The sequence below is a fragment of the Pseudopipra pipra genome, chromosome 17 (assembly GCF_036250125.1).
Source record: "Pseudopipra pipra isolate bDixPip1 chromosome 17, bDixPip1.hap1, whole genome shotgun sequence".
NCBI classification, from domain to species: domain Eukaryota; kingdom Metazoa; phylum Chordata; class Aves; order Passeriformes; family Pipridae; genus Pseudopipra; species Pseudopipra pipra.
In genome coordinates this window covers 4,228,489-4,254,540 of record NC_087565.1, presented here as the reverse complement: position 1 = coordinate 4,254,540, position 26,052 = coordinate 4,228,489, and the positions used below count along the sequence as shown (strand labels likewise).

The 26,052-nt window shown below is 48.8% G+C and overlaps 2 long non-coding RNA genes across 2 annotated transcripts in view; one reads left to right on the top strand and one right to left on the bottom strand.

Annotated features, from left to right (window-relative positions):
- Positions 1-9,981: 9,981 nt before the first annotated feature.
- On the bottom strand, positions 9,982-15,347 carry LOC135423577 (uncharacterized). The gene is made up of 2 exons (XR_010434836.1): positions 15,098-15,347; positions 9,982-11,108 (listed from the first exon to the last, which is right to left on the bottom strand). It is a non-coding gene; the product is annotated as an uncharacterized LOC135423577 (long non-coding RNA).
- Positions 14,800-26,052, top strand: part of LOC135423576 (uncharacterized) — a 24,110-nt gene continuing 12,857 nt past the window's right edge. The window contains exon 1 of the long non-coding RNA XR_010434835.1: positions 14,800-14,814. This is a non-coding gene — a long non-coding RNA (uncharacterized LOC135423576). The remainder of the gene's footprint in view (positions 14,815-26,052) is intronic.

Sequence of the window (26,052 nt, the reverse complement as noted above, 5' to 3'; positions counted from 1 at the left end):
AGCTGGTGTGCACAGCTGGAGCGTGGGCAAATCACCCAACTTGCTTATGGACCTTTTAAAAAGGTGAAGGATGAAATAAGCAGGAAAAGCCAAACAGAAGATGATAGTCAGTCTATCATTGGTTTATCTACAGATCATGTTTCAACCATAAGTTATTTCCTCCAGAATGGGCATGGAGGTAATTGTCCACCAAGCATCCCCTGATGAGGCTTTTCCTTTCAGCTTCAGAGTAGAACTAACCAGCCTCATACCCTATCCATCTTTCTGGCTTTCTGCTGCCCTTAGGTAACTCAGGAAGTGACCTCCATGTAGCTTTGCTAGCTGGCACAATTGACACTTGCCCAGGAGCAAAACAACACTCATTTCATCAACCTGTCTATCCCTCGCTCAGCAGCAGCGCTTGATGTTTTTCAACTGCAGTGAAGTAGCAGGAAGACTAAAAAAATCCCACTAAAAAACCCCACAAGGCAGCCTTGAGCTGGGAGCGTGGTGATATCATCCAGCCAAGGAGCAAATCTGAGATCCTGCACTGATAACAGAGAAAAAAACTCGGAGCCGGCAGCTATCCAAGGGTCTGCTTTCATCTGTCTCGCAGTAGGCTCGGAATTTAAATCAGGTATTCCAGCCTGCTCCTGCTTCGGAGCTGTAATTGCATCAAAGAGCACCTCACGCCTGCTGCATCAAACACCAAGCATGAAAAATTGCCAAAGGAAAATTAAGGTAGAATTAGAGTGGTAAGCCAAGGCACATAAAAACGGCTCAGGCAAAGGCAGCTTTTCCACGCTCACATTTCTCACACTGGAGCCATATCATACCTGTGTGGTGAGCAACGTCTCGAGGGATGGAACATTCCCTTGGGCCACCCAACCCATCTCCTTCCCAGCACCAGCTTTTCACATTTATTATAATTATTTCCAGGTTCATCAATTCAGAAGAGCAACAAGAATTTGGCGCAGGTGGGGCAGACTGAGCCTTCCTTCCTCTTGGTTTGCCAACTGGTTCCACACAACTGACCCTTTTTTCCTTAGCATTTCAGATGTTTCAAGTTCTGTTCAAGAAACAGCCAGTGGCTTTCTTGCTGTCTGAATAGGAATATGAGATTCAGGTTGGGCTGTTATTTATTTCTGTAGCTTTACAGAAATGTTATTTAATTCACAAGTCCATGTTAAGAAAAACCTCTCAGAGGATCAGACCTTGCTTGAATGTGTGAAAATATTCATGTTATGAACTGTTTATCAGCCCTTGCAAAGAAAACACTTTTCTTGTGATGAATTCATCCCTCCCACATCAGCCAGGAACACTTAGTACCATTTCACTTAAATTCCTAGTGGCTTCAGAATAAAATCCTTTTTAAAGTAAATGTCATTAATTAATTCATCTTTCAATTTGAAGGAAGAATCAACTGAAAGGTGAGAAAATAGCTACAGCATCTCCTCAGGGTCCCATGTCACAAATAGGATCTGATTTATCCCATTGATTTGTCCCATTGGAAGCTCCCTGCCTGGGAGCACCACTAGTTCAAAACAACATTTCCACACAGCAGTCAGGGAGGAGATAAAGCATTAATGACAGTCAACAGATTCCATCATTTTTAAGTGCTTTCCCTTCCCAACTGCTGCTCCTGGCAGAGGGGAGCATTTGGGGGTGTTTCCAGCTCGTTCATAGTAAATAAAACCCTCTTCTCTCCATCTGCTGTGCTGGAGGCAGCGTGGTGGGGTCCCCCTCTTTGCTGGAGAGCTGGAAACCCCTGAAACACTGTCAAAGGCAAGGACATGATGCAGGCTGGTTGTGAATTGTAAATATTCCTACCCATGGATCAAACACATCTGGGGAACCACAGCCACACTCCCCTCACTGGGGGCATAAATCTGCCCTTCATCCCAGACCGGTGCCAAAAGCAATGTCACACTCTCAGAAATGAGAATACGTGAAGAAATAATTAGAGAAACTAAAACTAAACCCCTTAAATACCTCCTGGGTAGGTGCATTGCTCTCCCTCCCCTTCCCCTCCACTCTCAGCCTTTGCTGCAGCGACAAAATACTCTGCCCAGACCACTTGAAAATAGAAGAGCAGAAAGCAGTTTTCCACCTTAAGTGGATAAAGGGATGATTGGAAGAGGCCAGGGTGTGATCATCACGCCACACACAGTCACCATTTCCCCTCCATCTCCTCCCTGTTTTCTCTTGGTCCCAACACCAGACACCAACATTGTGCCCCCAATAGAGCGCAGTGATTTCCATCTCCTTGAGGGAAAACCTTGGGAATCCTGGAGAAAGGAAGCCTCAGAATAGACCCTAGAGCACCTTCCAGTACCTAAAGGGGCTCCTACCCAGAGAGGGACTTTATACAAGGGCATGGAGTGTCTGTGCCACCGGCAGAAATAGCTTTGACATTCCCAAAAACATGGATCCAGCTGTACTTGCCTCTGGGCAGGCTCAAGGCTGCAGGTTTAGTTGAAGCACCACCATTTCCACAAGGTTCTTCCCTCAGAAGAGCCCATCTCTGTTTCCACACCACTCTTCTGATGCAAAGGGCACTGCTGGGCTTCACATGGCCCTTGGCATTTGATCTGAGCAGCGTGTGGGTTGGGGCAATTAACTGTCCCCATATGAGAGCAATTACTAAGTGCTCTTGGACAGGAATAATTTAGTAAAAATTCAAGTCTAAGAGGATTTAAGCACAATGTCTTTGAAGAACAAGGCAGAAGACCTTTATCCACGAAGATACACAGTGTTTGTTCAGCATCCCTGGGAACTCTTGCATGGAAATTAAATGTCATTCTTTTTTATTGTTTCTTACGGAGATGCAGCAGAAATATAAGATTTTGAGGACATAGGAGTGATTAAAAACAACAAAATATTAGAGCTGCGAAGTTCAAAACACATTTTGTTCCTTGCTGTTCTTCGTGCAATAAAAAAAGGTGGCAGCAGAGCTTGTGCAAGAGGGGGAAAGACCTTCATCTCGACAGCCCTGGGGACCACAAAGACTTTCTGACAGAGAACAAAGAGAAGGGTTTTCCTCCCCAGACCTCTTATAAGGGGCAGCAGAGGGGGCAGGACCACAAATCCCATGCCAGGCACACAGCCAGGGGCAGCAGCAAGGAGCCCAGCAGCAGGACAAACATGGCAATGCTGTCATAGCTGTGCTTTGCCAAGGCACTGCTCCATCACACAGTGCTTAAACCAACGTTTTTACTTTCCAGTGAGCCTGCACAGCCCCACCTGGACAATCTGCCTCATCCTCTCCACACTCACTCCAAAGTCTTCCAAGGAAAAGCAGCAGAGAGGCACCAAGGGTTTTCCAAGGTGTGGGAGGGCACAGGGCTGTCCTAGCCCCAGCCTGGTGCCCGTGTCCCATCACTGCCCCACCACCTGCTCACACGTGCCCGTCCCATCTCCCTTCCTCCTCCACCAGCTCCCACCTGCGACGTGCTTGCGGGGAACTATTTTCTGCAATCTGTCTGCCACTCCAGAGCCATTAACATCCTCCCACAATTTGGGCTGTCATTTTCCCCTAATGATATATTTAAAGAAAATGATACCACAGGCGAAGCGTTTCTCGGTGATTATAACACATGGCAAGTAACACCACCAGGCGTGACTCAGCCCGCCGGGGCTGTGTTTGTGCTCGGCGCTCCAGCTGCCGTCTGCTCCTCCCTGCAGGCACTGCCAAGAGCTGCAGGAGCCGCCTGGGGCTCCAGCCCCACATCCCAACACGACGTCCAGCACATGGGACAGCTCACAGACAGATGTTCCCCCCCCAAAACCCACCAAGCTGTGGGTTTCTGTCCCACACAGGGCTTCTCCACGCTCCCAGGGGTGTAGTCAACCTGTATCTCTGAAGTGGTGATGAGAAGGTGTAGCTCGAGGCCAGGTGGGACAGGGGTTTCAGGGAACCCCTGGGTGTTTAAACTAGGGCAGGGCTTATGTAGGGTTTTTTTATATAGAACTACAACTGGTGCACTTATTGGCTAGACATGGTTTAGTGGGCACGGTGGGATTCAGCCACAGCCTGGACTTGATGACCTTGGAAGTCTTTTCCAAACTTAATGATTCTATTCCACTATTCTATTTTTTTTTCCTCCTTTTATGCTGAGCTATAACACCTGCACAGAAAGTCTCAGGAACCATGCAGCACTCCTAACCCATCCAGCCCCAGAGCTGCAGGGCAAACAGGCTATTTTAAAAGTCTGATCACCAAAAATAAAGAAAATAAGAGATAAACATGGCTACCCAAGCAATTCCCAAGCACAGGGACATCCCAAAGACACTGTTAAGACCACCTGGGAGTTCATTTACTGCCATTAAGTTGATAAGCAGCTTTATAAAACCCAGAGACAGGCAGCTGTCATGTGTACATCTTGTTCCAAACTGGGTTTTCTCAATGGCAGGTCCCCTCAAGAGAGTTGGCAGCAGTTCCAGATTTGGCTTGTGCGTCTCAAATAAAACTACAGGAGGTCAGAGAAATGCTAGATCTCATTTTAATAGCAATGACTGAGCCCACCAGGGCAGACAGCTCCATGTGGAAAGCCCAGCACATCCCCTGACTGGCCATCCAGCCTTCTGGCTTGGTTCACCATCTCCAGCCCCACACATACCTGCAGCTCCTCTCCAGCAGCACGTTCCTTTCTCTTGCATCTCCTAGTGCAGCTCCTGCTGAGATCAATACATTAGGTTAGTCCAGCCAAGCTTTTTCATTGCAATGCCACAAGCAGACTTTCAGCCTCTGACTGTTTGCCTATCGATGGCTCTGAGCTGACAAATTCTGGAGCACTAATTCAGAAAGTGATGGGCATGAAAATAAGGGTGACATCCCAGTGCAAATAAATAAGTTAAATAGAGGAAATTTATTTTTCTTGGCCTGTTTTCAGTTGATCTTGTGAGGTTCCCACAGTACCAGCAAGGTGGATCACTGCATTAAGGACTCCCTAGCATCTGCTGAGCATCAAGTTATCCTGTAGTTTCTAAAAACTCCACATGGGAGGCACATGTTTGGGTGAAAACCGCTCAACTTTGATTAGAAAGGACCCTGCTCAGCAGAGGTGAGGACATGGGATGGGCTGCCATCCCTGCCTCAGGCTAGATCTACTTCTAGAGAGGAAAAAAGTAATGGAAGTGGTTAAAATTCACTTTAGGAAATTGTACTGATGAACCCAACACACAGCGAGTCATTTGTTGCCTGTTTTCCAGCACAGTTCCAAGCAGCCTTCTCCGTGATTAATTTTCCCTTCTGTTGCTTTGGCAAGTTTGAGGAGACACATTGTCAGCGAAATCTGGGAAGAGACCCCGCCGGTTCCCACCCAGCACAGACGGAGGAGGGCTCTGGGCTGCCTCTGTGCCCACTGCCAGCCCCGTGCCCACCAGACACCCACGCTGCAAAAGTCACCATGTCCCAACGATCAAAGTGTTTTTTCTCTGTGCACACTCCCCTGGGGCCTCCCAGCATCGGGGAGGGCAACGCATCACTCAAGGCTTTCCTGCACTCCCCTTCCCACGATTCCACCAAATTCTTAATTACTGAGGGGGGTGGCAGTGAACCCTCAGTCTGTCAGCACACTGAGTGTTTGCCCTTCTTTAGTATTAATTTCCAATAAGCAAGTAATTTAGAAATATCAAAAGCACGAGCTGTGCAATTTGGAGCAGTGTGTCACTAAATAAGAAGCTCGTCACCGGGTGGATTTCAATCAAAGTGGAGCAATTTAACTTGCAAAATACAGGTTGCGGTTTTAGAAGGAAAGGAAATGTCTCCTTTTGTGTGAAACACCACATTTGTCTCTCTCAGCGGGAGGTGCTGTTGTCAGTCACTCCCATTGCAGAAGGAATTATTATTGCTAAACACTGTCTTCTCCTATTTTGGGAAGTAAAAGCAGAATTTCCATAGGACACTGCAGTTGCCCGGTAGCTCTGCTTTGCTTTGTTTAGGAAGTGGGGCTGGACTGTGCAGTGTGACTGTGGTTTGCACCAGGCAGGTGCAACGGAGGCAACGCTGCTCAGGGTCTCCAAAAATCATAATGTTGGGTCCCTGGGGGCTTGGGAGGGGAAGCAGCAGGAAGGAAGCTGCAGATCCCCCAAAACAGGATCAAAACACACAGATTCCATGAGGACAGCAGAGAGCTTGGGAGGGTATTTTCCTCCTTCATTTCCATATTATTTTCAGCAAGCAGAATGCCATGAGAAAGAAAGCAGAGGAAGCAAGCACGAGGGAGCACAGCACTAAAGGGGTCAGCCCTCCCCTTCCATGCAGATCCATCTCAGGGCATCACCAGAGACAGAAGCAGTGTCACAAATGCACAGTAACACCATAACTGACTTCACACCCGTGCCAACTCCATTGCAAAGTAAAACCCTGACTATAATTTAAGATTCACCCCAAAACAAGCCCTGGGGCCTTATCTTCTGCTGGGACCAAAGCACCACACATATCCCCCACGGGATCCAGGGGAGGTGCTGCTGCCCCTAAGAGCAGCACAGGCAGGTTTAGAGAATGCTAATGAGGTATGAGACAGCTGATCTGCATCTCTATGGCCTTGTTGGGATCAACATAAATTATGTACACCGAGTTTATGCTGAGGAGCATGCACCTGCACCCATGCATGACTAACACTCTGTCTCCCCTTGGATTCCCTCAATCAAGCTGGCTGAGAGACAAAGCCAAGCTCCAAGCACTCCCAATGATATCCAGAAACAGCACTGAGTCCAGTTTGTTAGGGGCTAAGGAAAGCACCCACCACAGAGATGAATGGCAGAAGCCAAGGGCTTCCCAGTGCATGGCTCAGGGACCTTGGGGGTGACTGTTGGCTCAAGGAAAAGTCACTTCTTCACCAGGTCCTGGGAGCTCGATCCCATCATCATCCAGACCAGCCCTGCACTGAGGTCAGCCTGCCATTGCCATATTATCCTATTTCTCTGCCTCATTGTTTCCCAAAGAATCCCTGTGCATGCAGCAACCACTTTCAGAAAATGTTGTATTCATTTAGGTGAGAAGGTATTTCCAGCCCCTGGATCAGAGAATCCTAGAATGGTTTGGGTTGGAAGGGACCTTAAAGCTCAGCTCATCCCAACACCCCTGCCATTGGCAGGGATACCTTCCACTAGACCAGGGTGCTTCAAGCCCCATCCAGCCTGATCCTGAACACTTCCAGGGACAGGGCATCCCCAATGGATGCTGTTCAAGCGAGATGGCCACTGAAATATTTCCAGCATAGGCAGGAACTCCCAGCAGACACAGGCAGGCAGGACATCTGAGCTGCACCACAGCACATCACACATCCACTGACCTCCACCAGCTATCAGAGGGTGCTTACAGCATCAACTCCCCTTTCAGCACAGCATTTGCACCTTCAGCATCCCCCTGATCTGGCAGCACCAGGAGAGCAGGAAGTTATGCCAATTCCCTGGCACAAGTGGCAGCTCTGCCCCCTGAGAGCACAGGCCATGTGTACACAGCAGCACATGCATGGCATCGCAGTCAACTCCCAGGGGAAAAGTTCTGTGTGCTTTCCCCTTCCATAAATGCTTGCTCCTTTTCTTCTTGTGGAAAGGGTAACAGATACAGCAAGGTTTTCTCATCAACATTATGAGCCAGGTACAACGCTGCTAAAAAGACTGAAACAGTGGGTACAACATCCTGGAGCAAGAATTCTGTGAATATTCCTCTTTGGTATCTCTTATTTCTATCTCCAGGTAGACAGATTTAAGGCTGGGGTAGTCCAAGTAGCCCCTTTTCCCAACTACGAGGAAGAGCTATAAAGCCAGACCTCTTTATTGCAGGAGATCTTCCTCAGAGCTAATAACTGCCTTCCACCCTCAAGCCCACCGTGAATATTTTACTGCCACTTAAATCCACTCATAGCCCTGATTTTGTTGTTGGCACAGGATTTAGGTTGCTCTGGATAATCACCAGGCAAGTGACAGGTTCTGTTCTCATTTTTGTTTGACTACGAGGCTGACTACAGAAGTAAAATCATGTCACTGTCATGCCTAATGCAGACAGGTTTCATACAAGTGCTTCCCCACAGAGCTCTGCCAGTGCAGCTCATTTCTAATCCTTCCCATCCTCGCAGCTCCCTGGGGATGCAGGGCAGCTTTCAGAGCCAACGTGACCAGCAGGGCAGAATTAAATCCCTGCCTCCAGGAGACCCTTCCCTGCTATGCCAGAATTGGGTGGAATAATATCTTTTGACTTTGATATCCTTGGCTTTGAGGATACCCATTACCAGAGCCATCTGCCTGCTGAAATCTCTGTTGCTGTGCAGAACAGGGCACCTTGACCTCACCTCCAGCACCCACCTCCTGGCCTCTGAGCTCATGCTCCACTGCTAGAGCCACATTTTCACTCAAATACGCTGTTATAGGTGCTAGGAAGATCAGATGGCAAGGAGGAAAAAAATTCAATTCCCTTGAGTATTTAATATTAATTGAGGAAGTGGATGGGAAAGTCGGGTACACTCTGCGCAAACACTTAATATGCCAGATGGGTTGGAGTAATTCTAAGCAGTAGTTTAGTAAATGTCTTAAGAAGAAAATGAACTCAGGCACAGAGCTGCATAAGTGGCATCCAATAAATACTTCAATCAACGTGCATTAAAGACCAGAATAAAGGCTATTTACAAAATTTCAGTAGGTAAAAAACCCACTATGATTTTAATGAGATACGAGGGCTAATTAGTAACTGGTACTTCACAAAACAGCAACAGCTGATGAAAAAAGTAGAAAGCACCCATTTGAAAGCATCACTTCTGTGCAACTGCCTTTTTTTTTTTTTTTTTTTTTTACAGCATTGTTCCTGAACAGTTTTCACCAGAAAAACTGGCAGGCAGATGGTGTTTACTCACTGCAGTGGTGACAAGGAGAATGGCAAAACTGAGGCCTTACATCCATGCCCACCCTCAGCATCCTCCTGCCCAGCAAGGACAGTCAGACACAGAGGGATATACCCACAGCCCGATGGGCAAACTCATCCTTTCCACTGCACAAAGCAAATGTGGACTGACATCTCTAATCTAGAGACACATTTCTTTCTCCCATGGTAGACAACCTGCTTTTTTGCAGCCTTCACTCCCTCTGAAAGTCAGAGGAAGAAATGTCATGTGTCAGAGGGCTTAAGTGGGTGCTAAGAACTGAGTGTTTCCAGACAAATGGGTTTCTTGCCATTTCACATCATTTTCTGCATTCATCTGTGCAAACAACAGTTCTATCCTTATTAATATTTTGAACCATATGTTGCCATGCTAAAACATTACTCCATGGCAGTGCTCCCTGCTAAAAGAGAAGCCACCCATGGCACTAGGAGCTGATGCTTATCCTGCTCTTACTAGTTATAAAAAGCCTTACAGGGAAAAGTAATTCCAAAAGACTACAAGCCCCAGTATTTCTTCAAGCAAAACCTTGTGCACCTTCTCTTCGGGGGTCCTGTCCTCACCATACTGAACACTGGGAAAACCTCATGCTCTGCCCTCACCAAGGGTCACCCCAGGCTCCTCCAGTGTTGCAGAAGGACACCACAGTAGCACTGAAAAAACCTCACGGAGAAATAGCAAAGGCAAAATCCCAGGAAAACCCCCTGGGAAACAAAAAAGTCATCTACATTACAGGAACAAAACCTGCAAAAGCTGTCACTTAGGCAAACCTGTGATCTAACCCCCTGAGTCACAGCAGCAGAGCCTGGAAAGCAGCACAAGTTCTGCCTTGGCAGCTCTTCCCTTCTATCCCATTGACTTCCCAAAATCCTGGCAAAGCCCTGGGAGATTCACTCTCATCCCTCCTACCCTTCTCTCCAGAAATGGGTACTGGCAGCAGGCAAGGCACGTTTTCACAGGGGTGAATCACTACCTGCATCCTTCCCACACACACCCTGATACCCAGCACATCACCCAGCTTTCCCCCAATGATGTGATGTGATGCTACAGGAGAGGTGTTCCACCAGCAATAGCAGCTGCCCACCCACATTATCCCTCTTTGAATGATGCAGTTTCCAGCTGATAGACACTATTATTAATTATTAATTCCAGCACATAGAAAAGTTATTCAGCCAGCACCAGAATTTGAGTTGGAACCATTAGAAAGAAGTAACACAACGGAACTGCAAAAACAGGAAAGTCTGAAGGGAGAAAAACATTCAGGCCCAGGGAATGCCCACAGGGTGTCAGCGTTTCTGGGAGTTAAGCGGGGTGGAACATAATCCTTCAAGAAAAGGTTAAAATTAACATCCTGATTAAGTTGCAGCTCACAGAAATCAGTTTATAGAAACAGGGCAAAAAGGAGGATTTGAGCATGAAGGAGCCCTAGGGAAGGTTTGAGTGTAGAGGTTACACGTCTCTAATCTTCAGCCACTTCCATGAGGGAAACTACGGCAGCATCCAGCTGACAGCAGTCCTGGATCCCCAGCCAGTTGGCTGGGTGAGTATCCTCCAAGCTGGGAAACACAGGGAGAAAAATGCTCTTGAGCAGATGGAAGCAGAGGAACATGCAACATGACGTTACTCCACTTCTATAGGCTTTCCTCTTCAGAAGTCTTCTACATTTATTTATAATGCAACAATTTTGAGTCAGGTTATACAGCAAACCTGTCCTGGATTGTGTCAGAGACATCCTTTAGGACTGAAAACTCCCTAAAACAGGGACAGTCCTGGTTTTGCTCTGTGTCCCTGTGGAGCAAAGCATCTCACCTTGCCTGAGCTATGAGCAGGGCTCCAAGGGGCAGCTCCAAGTCATCACCATCATCAACCCATGGACCACCCTGCCTCACACGTGGGGATGAGCTCAACACTGGATGATACATCAGTGCCATTAAAGTCTCAGCTCTTCGGAGTAATTGGCCTCATGAACTTTGGGAGACTTGTAGAAAACAAATATGACTTCAGCAGAATTAAATCACCTCCTTCAGTGGGACATCAATTATGGAAAATCACATCTCAGAGTCTGCAGAAATCCCTCAGCAGAAATCTCAATGAGGGAACATTACAAATTTAAAGCAGGGATCGTTATGGGATGTGTAAGATGCGGGATTGCTTTACAAATAACTTAGGATATTCTAGCAAGGAGCAATTCTTCAGTGGCGCTCATGATCAGAACACAGAATAGGGATGCTGCCCAGGAGGGAGGAGGAACTGTGGAAGACAGAAAGGAATAAAGAGAAGGAGAAATGATTTAAAGCCAAGCACAGTTATCTACGATGGAAACAATTAGCACAGTGAACACATCATACAGTGGGTTCTTTCCACAAAAGCACTAAAGGGCACACAGTGAAATTTAATTGAAAATTGCAGTGCGGAAAAAAAACCCAACAGCTAAACATATAGGCCAAGGAAGAACTGCCAGAGGTCCTAGATATTAAATAAGCCTGTGGAAACAGTATGAAGGGCTCTGAGTAGTAAATCCTGGAGCAAAGCATACATGGCAAGAATGAAAAATGAGATTAAGAAAGAAAAAACCTGCTTCAGCCTACTTCTCGAGCACAAGGACAAGCACTTACACTTGGCTTTTTTTTTTTTTTTTGCATCATCTCAAAGCCTCTGCCACCTTTCCCCTTGTCTAGACACCTGCACTCTGCATGCAAAGTAGGAGCAGTGCTTATGGCAGAGAGCTCTGACTTGCATTTCCCACCCCGGTTTGCAGAGACATAAGTGATGACGCACGCTGCAGCCAGGGAGGAGGCTCAGGGCTTGCTTCACCTTCTGCTGCATGGACATGCTCTGAAATCACTCCAGTGGTTACAAGAACACTTGCAGGTCTCCAGGCAAAGCCCTGCTTGGCAGTGAGAGGTCCTGAGCCCCACGGTCCCACATCCTCAGCTCTGCTGTGACACATGGGGAGAGGAACCAGCACCATACCTGGGGAATAACATAAGACATCCCCAAGGATGCATCTTCCCCTTGCAAGTTGGTCTACAAAGGGGGATGCTGCCAATAAGAAATCTGGGAGGTTAAAGGGTCACACATCCTCTGAGCTCCAAGTTTTCCTTGCCAGGACTAAGAGCAGCCAGAGCACATCATCATCCTCTCTCAGGACAGTGCAAGTGCCTGTTCAACTCCCTTTTCCTCATTTATCCTACTCTGAGCAGTCAAAATTAATTGCCTCCATCCAGCAGTCTCCACTAGGGAGGTTCCCTGTTCCACTCACTTTTTTTAAGAACAATGCAAGTTGCCATTTATTCGATGGGAAAATAACTTGGTTTAGCTTCGTCCTCTGTCATTAGTGGGCATCACATTAAGGACACAGCAAATCACTGAAGAGCAGAAGAAACACCTGTGCTAATCAGGTTTAAAGAGCTGAGACCACAGTGCATCAAACTGAGTTACAGCAGCGAGTAATGGATGGCACTCCCTGCCTGGTGGAAAATCCCAGCATCCCTATGGGCACACAGTTTTCTCACCACCCAATTGCAAATTCCTTTCCACAGCAGCCCAAGCTCCTGCCCTCGCCCATGACAGTTTGGGTTAAATAAGAATTAATAACAAAGTGTGAGCTGGCAGCGAATGCAGCTCGTCCTTGAGTGACAGGAGGGGACCACAGGGCTCCATCCTGCTGAGGCCAGTGCTTGTGCCCTGAAAGCACATCAGGGGAAAACACTTAATGAGGGTCTCACAGGGGTTCAGATTTTCCCACAATTTTAGCACAGTGCCCTTCTCACACCCCAGGCACCTCCCTGGGGACAAGTCTCCGCTCCTCACGGCTACTGCTGTCCTTGTAATCAGCTGGTGAGAGAAAGCAGAACATCACCTCTGATCTCAGCAATCCCCCATCCTCAAGCCTGCCCGGCATCCCAGCAGTGCTCATCTGCCCCAGGAAGAAAATGGGTGGGTGGCAAAGGCCCATGCTGGGCTGTGACAGACACCAGCAGCCTCAGTTCCTTGTAGTAGCACTGTCAAAGACCAGAGATCAATCAAGGCACTAGTATGGCCATGTAACAGCTCTAACGAGGTGGGGAAAATGCAGATGGAAAAGCAAAGCAGACTTAAGTGAGCAGGAGCTGGCTGAGCCTTTGCACAAATCCAGGACATTTGCAAAGTCCAGCATCATCGACTCGATGAAGTGAGATCTGTGAAATAAGAATAAAGCTCCTGCCTCAGGCCTCAGTTATTTCGTACACCCCCTCAGCATCCACTCCTACCTGTCGCCTTCCAAAAGCAGCCTGTGAATCCCAATTACTTGCCCATACCATCCAGTCATCCCTCTGGGACAGCCCTGCCTGGTGCTCCCCTGACAACATCTATTTTTTAATGCAGCAGGGAAAGCCATAATGAACTCCTGGCACTGGAAACTGAAGTGCAGTAGCTGCCAGAAACAAGACAGTTTTTAATTGCGAGGGTAATTTCCAAACTTAACGAGGTCTTTCAGGGTTTGCTATCACATATCACTCAGCCTTAAAGTTAAGATGCAGCACATGCAAGAGCTCAGGCAGAACTGTGGGCTTGTGAAATGAGGGAAAGCTTTACACCTCGCTGGAGGTCAGAGTAAATAATCAAAGTGATCCCTTCCAGTTCCAAAGGCAGTGAGCTCCCCATAGCAACCAAGTCTCAGAGAGCACAGAACCCCATGAAATTAAACCAGAGCAAGGGTTTCCAAAAAGTAATGTTTTAACCTTAATTTGACACAAACTGCCCTTCCGTGCATATCTGCAGTCTGCACATGTAACCCCCAGGGCTGATTTACCACTTGTGGAAGATCAGAGCCCAGCAGACAAAGCACAAAGCCCCACACAACCCACTTTGACTGGCAGACTGCACGTAGCAAATGTTAGAAGACATAGCCAGATGCATCAAGCATCCTGAGTAATGGCAGAAATCCAATATGGGACTTGCTTTCTAACAGAAAAGTTTCCAGGAATATAAAGAAGCATACAAGCACTCCCAGGGCAGCTACCTGGGAGGACACCACACAGGTATTTTAGCTGATGAAGCCCCAACCCAGCAGTACACAGAACTGCCAGACCTTGGAGCACCTTCCAGTGCCTAAAGGGGTTCCAAGAGAGCTGGAAAGTGACTTTGGACAACAGTACGGAGTGACAGGACAAGGGGTTACAGGGTCAAGCTGCCTGAGGGCAGGGCTAGGTTAGATATAAGGAAGAAATTCTTTCCTGTGAGGGTGGGGAGGCCCTGGCACAGGTTGCCCAGAGAAGCTGTGGCTGCCCCAACCCTGCAAGTGTCCAAGGACAGGTTGGACAAGACCTGGAGCAACCTGGGATAGTGGAAGGTGTCCTTACCCATGGCAGGGAGGGTGGAATGAGATGACCAGCCTAGGTATTTTTCCCATGGTTTTATAAACAATTTTTCGAGTTAATTCATTACATATCTTCCTGGTCACTTGGGGACACAAGACTTGCCCAGCTCAGCAATATAATTTCCTTTGTTTCCTTTATTCAGGGCCTGCAAGTACATTTTATACATTAACCTGACACTTTCAGCAGCACAATTAATTCGACAGGCGAGGCTATTCATAGGGCCATCGTTACTGAAAGATTTGCAATGTGAGCTAATAAAATAAACAACAACATATGGGATTGCAGGGTGGATCAGCAGAATGTAATTGAGTGAACTGGAAACTGGCCAGGATAGTAAAATGAATTATTTTATTTGGATTTTTTTTTTTTTTTTTGATGACCAGAGGTGGTCTGGGTTTTGCATCCCACACAGCTCTGGGTATGAGCTGTGGGGATGATCCCTGCTTGTTGTGAGAAGACAGCAAGCACAGCTGACAAAGGGGAACAGAGGGCATGGACAGATTGGATAGGGAAGAGAAATTCTTCCCTGTGAGGGTGGTGAGGCCCTGGCACAGGGTGCCCAGAGAAGCTGTGGCTGCCCCATCCCTGGAAGTGTTCAAGGCCAGGTTGAGCTTTAACATCCCTTCCAACACAAGGGATTGGCACAAGCCAATTATGACTTGGCACAAGCAAAGGGACCCCACTGACTATTCCACACATGAGCTGGGGTCTCCTTGGTTAACCGCCCACATGAAGAAAAAAAATCTCACCTGGATTCCCATCCCTGCCCAGAGGTGTATATCACCTCTGACACCCCTGCACCAGGCAGAGCACCACCTTTTAACCCCTTCCCCCTTGAAAGATCACAAGAAGAGGACTCAAACAGTTTGTACATACAGCAGGCAGTGCAGCTGGATGCAGGTGTCAGCTGAGGTCTCTGGAAGAACAGAGGACAGGATCTATAACAGCTGTTTCAGGTGCTGGCATATCCATTTTTGCTAATTCTTGCAGCCTCAGGCTCCTGTAGGACACCTCCACAGCTTCAGCACATCCCCACCGTGAGCTCTGACCTCAGAGCTGCACCTGGACTGGCTCCTTTTGAGCTGCTCCACTAAAGCCTCCATTAACCTTGGATGGAGCATCTCAAGAGCTCCTGCAGCATCTCCTGGGCTCTGGGGATCAGGACTCCAAGTTTCTTCTTCACACCCCAAAATATATCCAAGGAGAGCCAGTATCAAAGCTGCTGCCTGCTCTGCCCAGAAGAGACCCACAACCTCCCAAACCAGCTCCTGTGTCCCATCTGGCCCTTATTAAGGGGCAGATGGTGCCTGATTGGGCTTCTGTGGCTCCACCTTCCCAGGGCAGCCCCACAGCTGCACCTGCCCTCACCTGAGAACTGGGGTTAATTAGCCCTCAGAAGATCTTTTCCTTCCAACATCCCACCATAAGCCCCACTTTCCCTGCCCCACAGCGATGCTGGACCGTGCTGCAGCACATCTTCCCTGGCCTCTTCCCCTTCTCTATCACCCTGCACAGCCAACTGCTCCCACAGCTCCATCCTGACCCAAAATTCTCCCCATCCTGACTCAAAATATTCCCTATTCTGATCCAAAATACTCCCTGTCCTGACCCAAAATACTCCCCACTTCTCCCAGCCCTCTTCAGAGCATCTGCAATAATTACCTGGGGAGAGGGGAAAGCAAACTACACAAGCTACATCTCAGGAGGCCAAAATGCCCAGAAACTATTTCTGTGAGAAATAAACAGCTGGAAAGAGCAATGAGGTCATAATGAAAGGCAGAGCCAGGGAAAGCAAAGCTCTCCTTGACTTCTTCTGCCTCTAGAGAGCATTGTTGCATTTTCTTCCCAGTAAGAGACAGGAACAGAGGCATCTCCCGACACTCCAAGCAGAGCACTTGAAACGCTGCAGTGGTACATGGCAATCTCACGTTAACCCCCCCAAAATCCCTTCTGTGAGCTCTGAGGGTGAGCAAAGCCTTTCAGAGGAGGGCACTGGAGTCTTGGATCCAGCTCACTTTCCATCAAATGCTTTTTGCTGGCTCACAGCAGAACGTTTCTGAGGAAGGGGCAACAGTTCTTTCTTGAAGACACAAAATGGCTCCACGCCACCCCGGGGTGTGGGCAAAGAACCCAGAGGAAGCTGCCAAAAAGGCTGGCAGAGGGAAGATGAAAGCCCTTACATGCACATTCAATGCTCACCAAAGATCTGTGTGGACACAGCCCTTGCACAGGCTCCTAGAAATTGCCCCTGGCAATTCAAGACTGACAAGGAGTCCAGCAGTGTTGCTCTCCCTCTGCTCATGTCCCAGAGACTGGCTGCCTGTTCCCTGCCTGTGCCCTGTCTGCAGCTTTAGGCCTCCTGTACCCTCTGTATGGGACACTCCAGCCATTTCCACTTGCTATTCCCTATCCACCCATTCCTCATCCCTCCGCTACCCACTCCCTGCTAAGCCAAATTCATTATCCAAAATCAATTAAAATATATTTTTGAAGGAGCATCATTGCTGTTACGGAGAGAAAGGTTATTACGGCTCCAATTTGCCATGGCTGGAACAATTACTTTCTCCCACACAGTGTGAGTCAGGCTGCAGCTCCCAAGGCTCGGACTGCGGAGGTGCAGCAGGGTCTAGTGGGAGCTGAAGGGTGATCTGGTTCAGCTGATGGGCTGATAACAGGGCAGCAGAAATTTGTGAGAACGCTCTGTAATGAGCTGAATTCGCCGGTCTGGCAGAACATTTCTTCCATCATTATCTCCTTCACACCAGGAGCAGGTCAGCTTCCCCTGCAGGGCAGGAGAAAAGGAGTGATGGAGCAGGACCAGCGCAGGGACAGGATGGAACCAGAGGCACAAGGGCAAGGGGGGGCATGTGGAGGGCAAAGTAAAAACACTATTTTGTATCAGCTCAGCTCCTGCAAAAGCATTTAGAAAACTCCATCTGCACATCTAGCATGTCTCAGGGGAGGACAAGAGCTTCAGCTTCTCCAGGTCACAGCCACCGGGACGGATCAGAGGCGAGCTGGGCTGAACAAGGTTTTGCACTCACAGCTGGATACCTGTGCAGCCAAGAGCTGAACACAAACTGCTTGACTCTGCTGGACAGTGAACATGTTAAGCTTCAAAGCTGCTCCTCAAATTGTCCCCCTGCCCCCTGGATGTTTTCCTGATGTGTCTGGCAGAGCAAGCCCCACGCTCACTCAGTGGTTGTAACTTCAGGGCAGTGTTTGAGGTCGGTTCTCCCCCAGCCTCTCTCCCTGCCACCCTGCAGGAGAAGAGAGCTGAGATCCTTTGGGAACAATGTGCTGACTTTAAGAGCACCTTCCCTGGACTTCACTGATCCAGTCAAGGAGCTGAGACCAACCTCACACCAGTTCTATGGCGCCAGGAGCAACTTTTTCCCTTGTAAGAGTTAAGCATCTTCCAAAAACCCTGTGGAGTTCCAGGAGTGGAAATTACTTGGAGCATGGCTGAGTGACCCCTCTGCTGCAGTTAAATTTCAGAGAGCATCTTCCCAGCCCTTGGAGAGGAGGGACTTGCAGCGAGCAGGTAATGAAAATCAACTCCCCAGAACATTTGAATACTTGGAAAACATTCAGCTCAAATTGAGAGCTGCTGTCTCTCACACAGCCATCCAGCAGGACACGGAGCTCACAGGTGTCACACAGCATCTCCTAAGTGCCTCTCCCTGCTTTTCCCCCTGCAATCTGCTGAGTGGATTTCTTTGCCAGCTGAGACCTCAATCACTGTGCAAACCCTGACCTCGAGTGTGGCAGCCACTGTCCTCCTGTCACCATGCAAGTGTGTCTCTCCAGGATGATTGAATGTTTGCTTCAGGGGCTCTGGGCATAGAAGATAGGGATGCTTGGGTTTTGGCTACAAATTTGCCTTTCTTTTGGGGATTTATTTGGTTTCATTCCTCCCCAGAGCCCTGCTGTCTCCCTCTACCTCACTGTTGAATCAGAAGACCAGTTACCCTGATCCCAAAGGTGGGGATGCTGACAGCACTCATGTCATTAGCTTCCCCTTCCATGGATGCAGCACTCATTTATGAGCACTCTGCTCATTGCATCACTTCACACTTCCCATCACAATCTAATTATAATGTGGTAAAGGAGTAAACACCTTTTTTTTCCCCCTTTCCCAGCTCCACATTTTTTTCCCACTAAAAAAGCCACATTTTTGGCCTGATACTGTAAATTGAAAATGGCTTTGAAGGCACAGTGCTGAGTGCTGGGGCAGCAGGGGTTTGAGCCACAGTTCCTCATGCTCCAAAGGTTTTCAGTCTTTTCATCCATAAAGTGGATTAATGACCTTGGCATCCTCCAAGGTGAGAGGCAGGTCCCCAGGGTGTGCTGCCATCAGAGACTCAGGGTGCCAGGGATGGGCAGAGCACATCAGCTCTGCTCAGCAGCTGGCCAGACCTGCAGGAGTAAAACAAGCTGGCAGCTGGGCAGGAGATAGAACATCAAATACCTGTTAGAGATGGCACAGTGAATCTCAGGGTGGAGTGTGTGCTTTTCCCAGGCCAGAAGCAGCTGCCACTGAGCACAGTGGAGGTGACAGGGTGCCAGGGTGCTCACGTCTCCTTTTCCTGGGGCCTCTGGAGCTGGGAGCTGTCAATCCATGAAGAAAATGAGCATCCAGGAGCCTGTAGGTCCCTCTGACAGGCTGACAGCACCCTGTGCCCAGGACACCAGGGAGACTATCCTGAGGCTTTTCTATCCCACTCACCCCAGGCACAGCTAACCGTGATCATGCCCCCACTCAGGGCAGACCCCAGCAGGCAGCAAGAGCTCTGACATGAACAAAACCATCCAGCCTCACCCCAGCAGAGCTGGAAACACAAGCCCCTCCAGCTCCCTCCAGGAATGGCATCAGGGCATTCCCATGCTTTTCCATGTTGCATCAGGAGTGGGGATGCAGGACCCAGGGGGACAGTGGTCCTGCACAAGCCAGCCTGGCTGTACAGCTCGTTCACTCCTGCAGGCATTCATTATTCCTCGTTTCTCCCTCAAAATGAAAGGCATTGCCTCAGTAGCACTGGAAAAGCTCTGGAAAACCAATAAACTTGTCAGAAGGAGACAGGCTCTGAGTCAGAGACCTCGCAGGAGGGAGGCAGGGGAATGGGCAATGCCAGCAGTAACAGCGATCCTGCAAGCCGAGGTCTGTGATGGCAGAAGGCTGAAAACCCCCAGACACAAATCTGTGGGGATTCTCCCTGCAGGAAATCACCATTTCCCAAAATCCATGCTCACGGTGGGCAATCATGCAGGGGCATTTTACCTTATAGAAAAGCATAAAGAACTCACCCTTGTTGGGGGGGAGCCCATCACTGCAGCCCCTGGCCACAGGCAGCCCCAGGGCCAGCAGTTATTGCTTCCAGCAGATCTGCCTGGGCACTGCTGGAAACCACCCCCCCGTGCCAAAACACGGGCAGAGAGAGGGGAATTTGTAGTTTGTTTTTGTGACTTTTGTTCTGTTATTTTTTACAATGGCTGTTCTCCAAGAATGAAACCATCAGCTGAGGGACACCACCACGAGGTCAGGAGTTACACTGATGTTTCAGTTTTCCCAGCAAGGCTGGGATTCACCACGGAAGTGGGAAGGATTAGACACCTCTTTCCCAGAGGAGTCCATGAGGAGCAGAGATGTTCCCCATTTCACAGCCAAACCAAATACACTCAGTGAAGCTGTGTCTGTGCAGAAATCAGTGCACAGCCCAAGTGCTACAGCAGGCAGATTTGGTTGCTTTATGAATAAAGGAAGCCAGAAAATCATCCAAGACCACAAATCACCTGGCCACACACTAGAAAATGGTTATTTTCAGATAGAGAATGGAAGACATTTCCCTTGTTAAATTGCTGTCTGGTCAGTATTCAAAGACCCATGGCCCCTGCGAGCAGAACAGAAGTTGGAGAGTGAAGCCTTTGTCCTGTGGCTCCTTTGGATGCTGGGCTCAGCGGGACAGCCTTCCTCGGCACTCACAGGGTTTTGGCAAGAGCTCGGTTTTCACACCCACTCAAGCAAAAGTGTATTTTCTAGCAAAGGAAAGTATGTCAGGGCATTGATTTCTTGGGCAACTCCACCGCAGAATAGATGGAGCTAAACTCAGTGATGCATTAGGCTGTTGGCTGCAAACCAAACACCTTGTAAAAATGCTTTAAAAACAAATTTTTTCTTTTTTTTTTTTTTTTCTGGTGCATTTGGAAAATAGCCTGCCTGCTCTTAGGCCTTCCCTTCTGTTCTTGGCTACCCCATGCCAAATAGGAGGGAGGTGTCACTCAGGCTCCCTCAGCATCAGTTTATGGGGGGGGTATGCTTCCATTTAAAATTAGGCAAATAGGAGAGAAAAAACCAAAATTATGTGACCCTTTGGGAAGTAGTATTCACAGCCAGTGGGAAGGGAAAAATGTTCCCCAGAGGTACAGCCTGGCTTGCCCGACATCAACACCACTCCTGAGAGAACATCACAACCCACCAGTGCGGGGCCAGGGGGAGCCAGAATGGGTGGATGCACCAGGATGTGTCCTCCTCCTCACCACGTACCATCACCACCTGCCTGGGGTCATGCCATGGTTGTTCACGGGCTGATGAGCAGAAGCCCATGTCCCCCTGTGCCAAGGAGCTCAGTGCAGGATTCTGGCAGCCGAAAGCGCTGCAGAAGGCGGCAGACGGCTGCTGACACCTTTGTCCGGAAGGATTTCCGAGCTGGCTCTCAGCAGCAGCTCTATGAATATCCAAAGAGGATAACGTCAGCCCTGGCTCTGGGAAGCAGGAGGATCAATAGAGAGACATGGCATTTAATCACCTGCCTTAATAGCTTTGCGTCTGACAGAGGCATACCATGAAAAGCGCAATCCCTGAACACCGGCAGCCGCTATGAGCTGCTGAGCAAAGAGCCAGCTCCTCCTCTTAGGAGGGCAGAGTCCTGCCAACAGGCTAACGAGAGCAGCCCACCCTTCCATAGGGACAACGAGGGCTGAACAACACCCCACTTTTCATTTTACACAGTATTTAACTGGCAGGTGTTCGCCGTGTAGGGCTCTGCTGTGACTCCGAGGGAGGATGAGGCTTGGCTGCGTTCCGAGCAGGAGCAGCAGGCACAGCGAATGTCTGAAGCCTCCCCAAAATTTTTCTCTCTTGTGTTCCCTGTAGCTTGTGATGTTCTGGGATTTCAGATGCCTTGATGATGAGCATGGTGAGTTTTTCCTTCTAGCCTCCAAGCCTTCTCAGCAGGTTTGGCCAGATGGAAACACGAGATCAAGTGTTGGCACTGCTTCTGCATCCATCCCGCTTTGGTTTGCAAATGCTGAACAACATGAAGCTGTTGGCTGGAAAGATTTGGCCATCATGGGCTCCATCCACAAACAGAGGCACCTGACATGCACCCATCCACCCAAAGAAGGCAGGGCAGGCTCCCCGGCAGCCCCCAACCCTCAGCTCTCATGCTTGATAAAACCAGTCAACTGCAGCCAGCAGATTGACTTCAGTCAAGGGAAGGTTTGGATTGGATATTAGGGAAAATTTCTTCACAGGAAGGATTGTCCATCATCAGAACACCAGGACAGTGGTGGAGTCACCATACCTGGAGGGATTTAAAAGGCATGTAGATGTGGCACTTGGGGCATGGGTTAGTGGTGGTCTTGGCTGTCCTGGGGGAATGGTTGAAGATCTTATAGGGTTTTTCCAACCTGAACCTGTGATTCTGTGGTCTAGCAGGTCCTCAAGGATTTGCCCAGCTCTGAACTGTATCCCTGCACCACTTAGCCACCCTCTGACCTCACAGTTAGATGATGGTCCACACACCCAGCCCACGCCATCACTGCCCAGCTCCAGGTTTCTACCCTCCCCAGGTCGTCTCCCAAAATCCCAGTGCATCCCAGCACCACTGGCTTGCACACAGAGGGGAAACCACTTCACTGAAAGGGCTAAAGGAAGGTTTTCCAGCACCAGCAGGCAGCACTGCTATATATGTTTTAAAACAGCCATAATTTCTTTAGGGAACATTTCCAGGCATGCCTGGATAAATAATTCACAAAGAATAAGAGATGAACCCATCTGGATAAAAGGAGAAAAGGCCATTGGGATCAGGCCAGCAGTTTTTTTCCTGTAATGCTGTTGCCACTTGCAACATTCCTGTTTCTTCTGTGAAAGTATATAGCAATTATTTATATTGGTTTAATGGAAAGGGGTTTCATCACATGAAATAACACACAAGCAAGTCCTGAAGCAGAGAATAATGTGGTGCCTCTGGACAAGCAGGGCAGGGGAAAACCCACCCACCATGGCAATAAGAAAGAAATGACATCACAGAACCATCCCAGCTAATTTTTGCTCCATTTCCATGTTAGCACTAAGAACATTAAAATTCTGTTGCCATTTTTAGAGAAGAAAACGTATTTCAGTAATGTTTGCTGGAAATATCATTAGGATAACAGTCACCCCCACAATGTTTTATTGCAAGCAGTTACTTCCATGCTGCCATTCGCAGCGATTACTCTCCAAATTACTTCTAAACATCCAAATTGCAAAGGGAAGGAGTTAGTCTAGCACTGGGATTGATTGCTGTAGTTTCTCTTGCAAGACTAATAAGAATATATCTATCTCTTCTGCAGTATTTTCCTTAAAGTGGTTGTGGATGGGGGGGGGGTAAAGGCTTCTCTGAGGCAGCAGAGCTGCCTGCAAAGACATGACCCATCACCTGTCCAGTGAAGCCAAGCAAATCAAAGCAAATCAGAAGGATGGCCCACTAATAAGCTCTTAAAAACCCATTTTCCAATGTACTTGGAAGCTGGGAAAAACTCCTAAAAAATAAAATCTAAGGAGACAGTTAAAGAGTGCAGCTCACAGCAGTGTTAGAAAACAAACACCTGGGATTAAGACTTCTTTAATCAACATTTAGTGCAGGTTTAATAACATGTATTAAAAGCAGGCAGGCAAATGATTTTTAGGAAGCGACAGGAAAATAAAGTAGATAAATGCACTAATTGCAGCTTATCTGACAGCTCTGTGTTCTCTGCTGCAGCTGAGACTCCAGATCTGATATTTATACATTAGGCAGGATTGATTCCCGGAGATCAAGTAAGACTCAGGGTAGGGTGACAGCAGCTGATGGACGGGCACAGTGTCTGACCAAATCCTGGCAGGTTGCTTTGTCCAGGTATTGCAAATTGAAAAAGGAAGTGTTTTGCAGCTGACACCATCCATTTACAGCAGGGAAGATTTGATCTACCCATTTTTGCAACATATTGGTGCAGGGCTGCTTTACAATCTGAAGCAGCAACAGGTTTTATATGTATTTGTGTGTTTGTGTGATAGGTGGGCTCCATCCTTTTGGGAAGCTCCCACCCAAACAATCTGGATATAGATAAGAGGACCCTGAAAATCTGTATCTCGACCACACCTCATGAAGAATAAAAGAGATCAAGATGGAGAAGCTCCATGGGGCTGATGGATGCGGCCCCATGGAGGTCAGGGGGCTCAGCTTTGCCTTGCCTAGAGTGAGGACAAGTGGCAAAGCCCACCCAGCTCATCTCAGGAGCAACCATTACCCCAGGGTCTGGGGGCACACACCCTGAGGTTTTTACCATCCAGCATCACAGTTTTACTCATCCAGAGCTCCCCTCATCGAGGATCTGGAGATCACCATCTCTGCAGCTCCTTTTTTTTTTTTTTTTTTTTTTGATGGCTCCATCAATTCCAACACTATTGAGCCAGGAGAGGTCTGACCAAAGCCTGTCTCCCTGCATGTAGCAGCCAATGTGCATTTTGTCTTTCCTGCCCTGTTTCCCACTGAGCAGATTGTCTGAAGGGACTTGCTAAAATCCTTGCTTCCATTTAGTGTTTGTGCAAAGAAACAGACAAATCTGGGGTGGCCTCAGCTGGTTTTGCAACTTGAAGGGAAGGCCTTGGGGGGGCTTTTCCTGAGGCAAATCCCAGGCAGATAGCATCTCCCTCAACCACAGAAACCAGCTCCCTGTTGTTATGTGTAACCACAGCATCTGCAGCCCCTTTCTCGCTGTAATCAATCACAGCAGACGTGGTGGCAGGGCCCTGGCAGGGACCAGGGTGTCAGAGTTCCTGAGCTCACGCATTTCCGCACAGGGCAGGATTTAACGAGGGGGAAAAGCACCAATTGAAATAACCAGCAGCAGCCAAAGAGCTGACCCAGCAAATTCAAAGAGAAGTCTTTTCGTTGTTTTTTTTTTCTTTGGGAAAAGAATGTGTGTAGAAATAATTGTTCCCAAAGCTCATCACTGACAAGTTCTTCATGGGTGCTTCCATGGACACTGATAGAAAGGAGATGGAAATGCAGGAGTGGAATTGCTTTGCTCCTCTGGGTTTTAGGCTGTGCTTGACAGTGGATTTCTTCCCCTTGAGAGCCATCGAGGACACTCATGGGTTAATTCTCTCACTCGGCTCCTCTCAGAGCACAGTTGTTACAAACACACTCTCCCTGGTGGCTGCCAAGAAACCTGAGCTACCTAAAACCAGGAGAAACCCAGGAATAAGCCAGCCTCTCCTCTCTGAGTGATTTCCCCTGCAATTTGTGCCAATATTTCAGAAAGAAATCCTCCCAGCCAGCTCCGGAGCCAGCTTTGGAGAGAGCAGCATCCTTCTGCACTCCCGCTTTCCTTCCTCTGCCTGGAGCACAGTTCCACCCACTCCCCTGGGAACAGGAGCCAGATGCCCACAGTGGGCTGGGCACAGTGGGTATGCTGGGCACTGCCAAAAGCACTGAGCACATCAGCTCCAGCTTTTTGATATCTCCACTCTCTGAATTAACCAAGAAGCTTGCTGTGCTCCCAGCTGACACTCTTCTCCTCCTAAAGCCACAGGGAGACTTTCTGGGAGGCTGCGGAGCCTGGTGGGGCAGTGGGACATGTCCCATGGCAGAGCTGGCCAAGGTCACATGGCAGCCTGTGCACTGGTGGGACTGACTGGAGGCCAGGCATATCCCTCAGAGCCGGCACAGCCTGGCTGTAGCCTCCTCACTGAAGTGGAGCACGGAGCGTTTCAGCTCTGCCAACCCCACTGTGCTGCTTCCACCAAACCAAGGAGAGGAGGCCAGGCTCTGCCAGGCCAAGATTCAGCTCTTAGCCAGAAAAGCTGCCTCTCATTTTCAGGAGCATTACTTTCACAGTGTGTGCAAAGGAACGTGAAATGTGATTACAGTCCTGTGTCCACCCATGCCTGCAATGTCCCAGGGACAGGGATGCTTCTGACAGAGCTGCCCAGCTGGACCCCAGGAGTCTCTGCTGCCCTCCCAAGGGTGGACAATGCCCCTTCAGAATGGGGATTTTTGCTGATTTTCCAGCCAATAAACCCCCTCCTTAGTGAGCCTGCTCTCACGCTGGGGCAAGTGAGGGATGGGGATGTGTCAGTGCAGGGATGGGTCATCAGCAGGCTGGTACTTACCTGTGTTCCAGGACTCATGAGCTGCGTGTGTGGCACACATGGATCAAGGCTTCCCAGGAACGTCACAGGTCTTCCTGAAGTCCCTGCATACAACTGAGATGTGTTAGGACCCCCAAGCTCATGCCTTGTGCCACGGTTTGTCCCAGGCAGAGTCTTCACCTGGTAATTCCTGAAGCAGCCTGCTCTGGTGCAGAGGACTTCAAGCCTTTATTGCACCCTGGTCTCTCTGGCTGATGTACCCAGCCCACACTCATGGTTTACATAAAAGCAAAGCTCAGGCCTTGCATGGCTTTGCAGGGGATCTGCCTTTCCCAGCCACCACATTTCCCAGATCCCAGCACCCAGCCCTGCTCCACATCCCTGCCTGGTCCCCAAAACCAGTTTCCTCCGCTCAGCCGCCTGGGCTCTCCAGCCG